This window comes from Oryx dammah, unplaced genomic scaffold (genome assembly GCF_014754425.2).
Source record: "Oryx dammah isolate SB20612 unplaced genomic scaffold, SCBI_Odam_1.1 HiC_scaffold_28, whole genome shotgun sequence".
Lineage (NCBI taxonomy): Eukaryota > Metazoa > Chordata > Mammalia > Artiodactyla > Bovidae > Oryx > Oryx dammah.
Genome location: NW_024070212.1, coordinates 20,045,041 through 20,052,668, shown reverse-complemented (window position 1 = coordinate 20,052,668; position 7,628 = coordinate 20,045,041). Strand labels below are relative to the sequence as shown.

General features: G+C 44.0%; 1 non-coding gene across 1 annotated transcript; it reads left to right on the top strand.

The window, feature by feature from the left end:
• The first annotated feature begins 2,377 nt into the window (after window positions 1-2,377).
• Window positions 2,378-2,451, top strand: TRNAN-GUU. The gene has a single exon. It is a non-coding gene; the product is annotated as a tRNA-Asn (tRNA).
• The last annotated feature ends 5,177 nt before the right edge of the window (window positions 2,452-7,628 follow it).

The following is a 7,628-nucleotide window of genomic DNA, read 5'->3' as shown; positions in this document are numbered from 1 at the left end:
AGTGCAGCACTTTCACAGCATCATCTTTCAGAATTTGAAATAGCTCAACTGGAATTCCATCACCTCCACTAGCTTTGTTCGTAGTGATGCTTTCTAAGGCCCACTTGACTTCACATTCCAAAATGTCTGGCTCTAGATGAGTGATCATACCATCGTGATTATCTGGGTTGTGAAGATTTTTTTTTTGTACAGTTCTTCTGTGTATTCTTGCCACCTCTTTTTAATATCTTGTGCTTCTGTTAGGTCCATACCATTTCTGTCCTTTATCGAGCCCATCTTTGCATGACAAAGAAGGTGTAGACCAGGTAGACCATGACAACTACTTTGCATTTTATACAAACTTGTTCTCATTTAGTGTAAAAACCCTCACTGGTATTTGAATTATCTTTAATAGCAAAATGGCTAAGCTCAGATAAGGCCCCTTAAGAAGCGGTATTTCACCCTTAGGGGCATTTCTTGCCCAACAGTGAGACAAGCAATCTTCCTTAGTTTCCATTTGACCAGCCACTGGCAGGTTTGTGCGCTATGGGACTTATTTCTCTTCTCATGGCATTGCGCTGTGTGGCCAGGAGTAAACTCTGCTCTCTGAACGCTTCTTAAGGGGTCTAGTTGCTGTAACTTGGATTTGAACTGAGGGTAATTGAAAGGGTGTTGCTGAACCACGAAAAAGGCTGGAATTCTTGGCCTCTGGAGGAGAACTCATTCCAGGCCCAGAGGCGAGGCTTGATCACTCAGAGCTTTTGTGTAATCAAGTTTTATTAAAGTATAAAAGAGATAGAGAAAGCTTCTGACATAGACATCAGAAGGGGGCAGAAAGAGTACCCCCTTGCTAGTCTTTAGCTGGATATTATATAACTACTGCTGCTACTGCTGCTGCTAAGTCGCTTCAGTAGTGTCCGACTCTGTAGCTGTCTGCTAATCAAAGAAAGGAAATGTCTCAAAACTCAGAGAATGGCACCAGGTGAGTCATCCTGAGCCATAAAACAATTGGCATGAATCTTGAAGAAAGGCAGATTTCCATAAAATATATAGTTTCATTAACATAGATTAGGAGAACAATGTATAACATACTGATTTGTCAAGTCGGTTGAGTCTAAGGTAAGTACATAGTACATTAACATAGCTTAAGACAAACATTTCCATAAGAAAAATGCACTGGTTGGCTCAAGGTATGAGAAAAGTTAAGTTCAGGTGGAACCAGGTGTCATTATGGCCACACAGAATTTTAAGAGAAACCTCTTTTTAAATTTGTCTAGAGAAGTAGGGGAAAAGGTAACACTAGTTTGTTTCCTCCTGCTGCTTAAGAGAGAGAGGGAAAAAATGTCTGACACTTGCAGCCTATTTCCTGCGTTTGGAGACCCCTGGCCTTCCTGCCTGTTACCCTCTCAGTAATGAAGCCACAGCACAGCACTAACCATTATACAGTCACGATGCACCAGAAGCCCACAGGTAATTTCTTTGATGTAAACATATCCACACTATTTATGCTGTTTAATTCTTAGATGCACATGCTCATGCTTTTCTCTCCTTCATGCCCTTCTCTGGTTCTGCCTCCCTGTTCAGCTACTTAATAAAAACAATTTTCATCTCTCAGGATACGGCCTGTGCCTCAGGCTTCCTGGGTTGTCTCATCCAAGCTTTTGCCGGCTGCTCTCGCACCTTTTCACGTGTCCTCTTTAGACCTGATCTCTTTCTTGCTGCAGCCAAACCGACCACATCCATTAAAGAGCTGCCCAGAGGCGAAGATGGTCGCGTGCTGCTGCTGCTGCTAAGTCGCTTCAGACTCTGTGCGACCCCATAGACGGCAGCCCACCAGGCTCCCCCGTCCCTGGGATTCTCCAGGCAAGAACACTGGAGTGGATTGCCCTTTCCTTCTCCAGTGCATGAAAGTGAAAAGTGAAAATGAAGTCGCTCATCTTGTCCGACTCTTAGCGACCCCATGGACTGCAGCCCACCCGGCTCCTTCGTCCATGGGATCTTCCAGGCAAGAGTGCTGGAGTGGGTTGCCATTGCCTTCTCCTATGGTCGAGTGAACGCGGAGCAAATGCGGAGCCGTCACAGAGCCCACCGAAGGGGTGGGGGCGGGGGTCAGCTTCCCTCGGGACCCCCTCGGCACCCCCTCGGCTCAGGCTCAGGGCGTCTCCGGGGCGCTGCATCTGCTGCGGGTGGGGAGCAAGGGGAGGCGGCGAAGCTCGGCGGCCCTTCCACCTTCGAGTTCGCCTGACTCCCGGCTCCTCCGCGGGAACGAACACGCTGCATCGACTCCACCTCTCCGGTTGTCTGAGGCTAGGAACCGGAGCCGCTGTCTTGCGAAAGGCTAGTGGCTGCTCCTGGCGCGGAAGGACCAGTTCCTCTTTAGCAAGATTTTGTCCCTCGAGTCTCTGTGGCGCAATCGGTTAGCGCGTTCGGCTGTTAACCAAAAGGTTGGTGGTTCGAGCCCACCCAGGGACGACTGCCTCTGTGATGTTTTTTAGGTGTAGTTTAAGGGTTTGCTCTCATTTCTGCTTATTAATTCATCCTTTCCACGTCAATATGGAGGAAGGCCTCGCCTTCTTTAACCTTCTTGTCGCCGATGTCTTGTCCACAACAGGAGAACCTAAGTCAAGTTCACTGCTGATCTTATCCTCACAAAAGAGCCCCTGAAGAAAACAGGTCATTTGGAATCCAGGATTTTGCGAAAAGAGAGGAGAGTCAACATCTGATCGTTACCCTCTGAGTGCCTTTTAACAGTGAGGGTTCATCTATTGTTTGTACTAGTCTTTATTGACCCCCATTAACAGTATGGTCCTCTGGTGGTCTAGGAGCTAAGATTTGTCACTTTTACAGCTGTGGCCCAGGTTCGATGCCCAGTCAGGGAAGGTGTGGTTTTTTCTGAGGGCTTCCCAGATGGTGCTGGTGGTCAAGAAACCACCTGTCTACTGCAAGAGAAATAAAGAGACATGGGTTAGATCCCTGGGTGGGGGAGATCCTCTGGAGGAGGAAATGGCAACCCATTCCAGTACTCTTGCCTGGAGAATCCCATTGACTGAGGAGCCTAGCTGACTACAGTCCATAGGGATGAAAAGAGTTGAACACGACTGAAGTAATTTAGCACAAGCAAGACTTTGAAATGAATTTGCTTCTATGCTTTTATTATTACAAACAATACTGCAGTCATAATTCTTGTACACAGGCATATGGGTAGAGTGCCAGAAGGACAATTGTTCAACAAGAGAGTTTACATGGTTTTACCTATGGTTCCATTCTCTAACCTCCATTGGCTTATTAGCTGTAACTCTTTTGGTATTTCAGTGACTGCTTTAGGCTTTAGAGCAGACATCTGTAACATACCCAGTTTGCCCTCAAGTGGTCACACCCCTTCACATTTCTCCATTACCTGCCTTTATGCTATCATTGTCATGCATTTTACTTCGCATATATTATAAACCCCTTCTTTAAACTGTCCCAAATTTTTAAAGAGATTTTCTTGATAAAAAATAATCATATATTTTCCATGCAGATTCCATATTTTGTCTTTCATTCCTTTATATACATCCAGAATTCTATCTGGTGTGGGTTTCCTTTTTCCTGAAGGACTCCTTTAACATTTCTTACGTTGTGGATCGGCTGGTGATGAAGTCTTTCAGCATTTGTATGTCTGTAAGTGACATTATTCGGAGAAGGCAATGGCACCCCACTCCAGGACTCTTCCCTGGAAAATCCCATGGACGGAGGAGCCTGGTAGGCTGCAGTCCATGGGGTCGCTAAGAGTCAGACACGACTGAGCAACTTCACTTTCACTTTTCACTTTCATGCATTGGAGAAGGCAATGGCAACCCGCTCCAGTGTTCTTGCCTGGAGAATCCCAGGGACGGGGGAGCCTGGTGGGCTGCTGTCTATGGGGTCACACAGAGTCGGACACGACTGAAGCGACTTAGCAGCAGCAGCAGCAAGTGACAATATTCATCATATCTTTTATTTTTGAAAGATATTTCATGAGGGAAGATTAATAGAATTCCATGTTGACTTTCTTTTTTCTCTCAGTTTTTTAAAGATGTTGCTCTACTGCCTTTATTTTTGTTTTCTATATCTAGCACACCTTATTGCTTTGGCTGCTTTAGAGATTTTTTTTCTTTTTATATGGATTTAAGCGCTTTAATAGTAATGTGCTAGGTGTGTTTTTCATATTCCTTGTGCTTTAGTGATGAGAGAGATGAACAGAGAGAACCCAGGCATTTGGAAAGGGTTTATTTCAGGTAGTCAGCAGAGTTCTGATATGAGCATGTTTGTGGAGAAATGCCCAAGATGGAAACAAGAAACCTTGGAAAAGATCATGGGACAGTGCCTGGTATTCACATGGTATAGGCGACTGTACTTGTCTCCTTGGACGAGTGGCTTTATAATTCTCATTAAAATTAGAATATTTTCTGCCTTTTTTCTTCAAAAATCATTCAGCTCTGTTCAGGAGCTTCAAACACTCCCATGTTAGGCCTCTTAGAATTGTCCTAGCATTCAATGATGCTATGCATTAAACACTAAACTGTGATTTTCATTTCAAATGTTTTCAGTCAGTCATGTCTTTTTAATTCCATTTGGTGACTTTATTACATCAGAAGTTATAGTTTTTGTTCATCTCTAAAGTTTTATTTTGGCCATTTTTATATGTTCCACCTTTCTACAATTCTTTGGACATATGTAATGCGTCAAGGCTATGGTTTTTCCTGTGGTCAGGTATGGATATAAGAGTTGGACTGTGAAGAAGGCTGAGCGCCGAAGAATTGATGCTTTTAAACTGTGGTGTTGGAGAAGACTCTTGAGAGTCCCTTGGACTGCAAAGAGATTCAACCAGTCCATTCTGAAGGAGATCAGCCTTGGGATTTCTTTGGAAGGAATGATGCTAAAGCTGAAACTCCAGTACTTTGGCCACCTCATGTAAAGAGTTGACTCATTGGAAAAGACTGTGATGCTGGGAGAGATTGGGGGCAGGAGGAGAAGGTGGTGACAGAGGATGAGATGGCTGGATGGCATCACGGACTCGATGGATGTGAGTCTGAGTGAACTCCAGGAGTTGGTGATGGACAGGGAGGCCTGGCGTGCTGGGATTCATGGGGTCGCAAAGAGTCGGACACGACTGAGCGACTGAACTGAACTGAACTGAATGCAGTCATGATAACTGTTTTAAGTCCACTCTGTTGATTTTAACATGGCATCAGTTCTGGTTCAGTTTGGTTCACTAACTATTCTTCCCCTTATGTCACATTTTCCTGCCTCTTTGCATGCCTGACATTCTTTGATTGGATGCCAGATATTGCCAAACTTTACCTTCTTATGTACCGGTTATTTTGGTATTCCTATAAATCTTCTTGAATTTTGTTCTGGCATAGAATTAAGTGACTTGTAAACAGTTTGATTTCTTTGAATCTGGGTTTTATGATTTTTTTAAAAGGTAAGTCACTCTAAGGCTGATTAATCCAAGTAGTACAGCACAACCTTCTTTGAGTGTTCTTCTCAATGTCCCTTGTGAGTAGTTTTGTCTGGCTTGGGACGTGAGTACAATTGCCTGTACCATGTGAAGACCAGGCACTGTCCCATGATCTTTTCCAAGGTTTCTTTTTTCAATCTTGGGCATTTCTCCACAAACATGCTCATATCAGAACTCAGCTGACTACCTGAAAGAAATGCTTTCCTATTGCCTGCGTTCTCTCTGTTCATCTCTCTCATCACTAAATGTGTCCTATGAACTCTAGCTGCCTTGCTCTCCATGGACACTCAGCAGCATCTCCATGATCCAAGGAGCTGGCCTCAGATCCCTTCCTTGTGCTCAGCCTGGAAACTCTGGAAGCAGTAAGCTGGGCCCATGGTAGGTCTCACCTTGTTTGTTTCTCATCTCACACTGCCTGATTTCCAGTGTCTTGAAAACTGATATTTTATGCTTTTTAGCTTTTTCTTTTCTTTGGGGGTAGGGGAGAAGTGTAGGGTGATGCTGGGGTCCAGCCCCGGTGGATCCAGGGAATTCGAAGCGTGGACGGCGTTGGCGAGGAAAGACTTATTTGTTTATTAATATAAGATTAGATTAAGAAACAACAGTGTAGTAGGAAAATCAAGTGGAGGAAGAGGGCTGAATAACTTGGATTACGCAGAAGACCAATAAAATTCCAGACAAGGAATTTGCACCATCTACGTTGGGCCACCGGCGCTCGCTTGAATATCTAAGGGTGCCTCCCCTTAGGCTCCCTTTCGCGCGGGTCTTAACAGCCAGGGCAAATAAGTAGACTTGGCGAGCCTCCGCACCCCAGATGGGAATTCAGCCTGAAATTAAATAGGTGAGAGAGGGAAAAAGAGAGAGAGAGACACACACACACACACGGGGAAAACCAGTCCAGCGACTGAGTCCGGCTCCTATTGTTTAGAAGGCCTTATATACCTTTTAGATTGTACATAGAGATCAATGGGTAATACAAAATTATGCGGTGTTAGCAGTCCAGACTCTTATCAAAACCAGGCTTTTCTCTCTGCATACCTAGTTGTATACACAAGTCTTAGGTGATTTACATCATCTTCTGGCCAAATTAACATTTTACAGCCTTTTTTCTGATAAGGGTTTGTCAACCAGAAGACTTATTTGTGTTGATTTTCCCAAGGTTTGGTGCCACTCTCAGAAAGTACTAAATAAAGTTACATTCTTACATAGCAAGGACACAAGAGGAGTGCAAAGAGAAGTAATTAACTCAAAAGTCTAGTGTTGCTAACATCAGAACTACTATATATCTTTTTCCATATCCCGTTTACATTGATTACCATCCTCCCAGGTGCCTAAAAGATAAAGAATATGGAGGCCTGGCAGCAATCATTGAGTCAACAGTGAAATCCCATCACCAATATAATTTTTAACTCTTTAGAAAAGGCTCTGTATCTTTAAGATGCTTTTAAGCTTTGTGCCTCTCTCGGTTGGGGGCTGCAAGCAATTCACAAGCTGTAAGAGGTCCAGGGAACCTGTTAGGCAAGCTAGAGAGCAATCAGAGGGGGTTAACTGAAACATCCTGTTCAAATGCAGAAGAATAAAGCCCTGAGTTGACTTTTTTCCAGAGTATATCAGAAAAGTGGAAAAGCAGAGTACAAAAGCCAGCAGATTTTTATTTTGGGGGGTGGATGCTCAGGAAATGCCAGGGGGAACTCCTGAAGTCTGATCACGGCCTTGCGTATGTCAGCTTCCTCCCTCATGACCTTGTCACGGGTGGGATTCTTCACACTGGCTCCCGGCAGGGTGAGTTTTTGAGCAGAAAGGCCAATCTTATTTCTGTTACTCCACCTTTACCAGAAGCTGAAAGCATCTCTTCATGTGTTCCCAGTTTGATTTCTGAAGGAGATGTACCATTTTTACAGAACAAAATATTTGTCCAACTCTATGAAAAATCCTTTTTCTTCACAGTTTTTCTAGTACAACAAGCTTTCTCTCCGTCTATCTGACACTCTTACAAGGGGTGTTGTCCTCCTGACTCAACTAAGCAGGAGGTACGACAGACAGAAGGACAATGTAGACGTTACTCAGAGATACTGTATTGCATATGTCCAGCTAATAACTTCCAAAATGTTTAGAAAGTCTTTCAATAATTGTTACTGGTTTTAATGGTGACCTACTTAATTGGGTC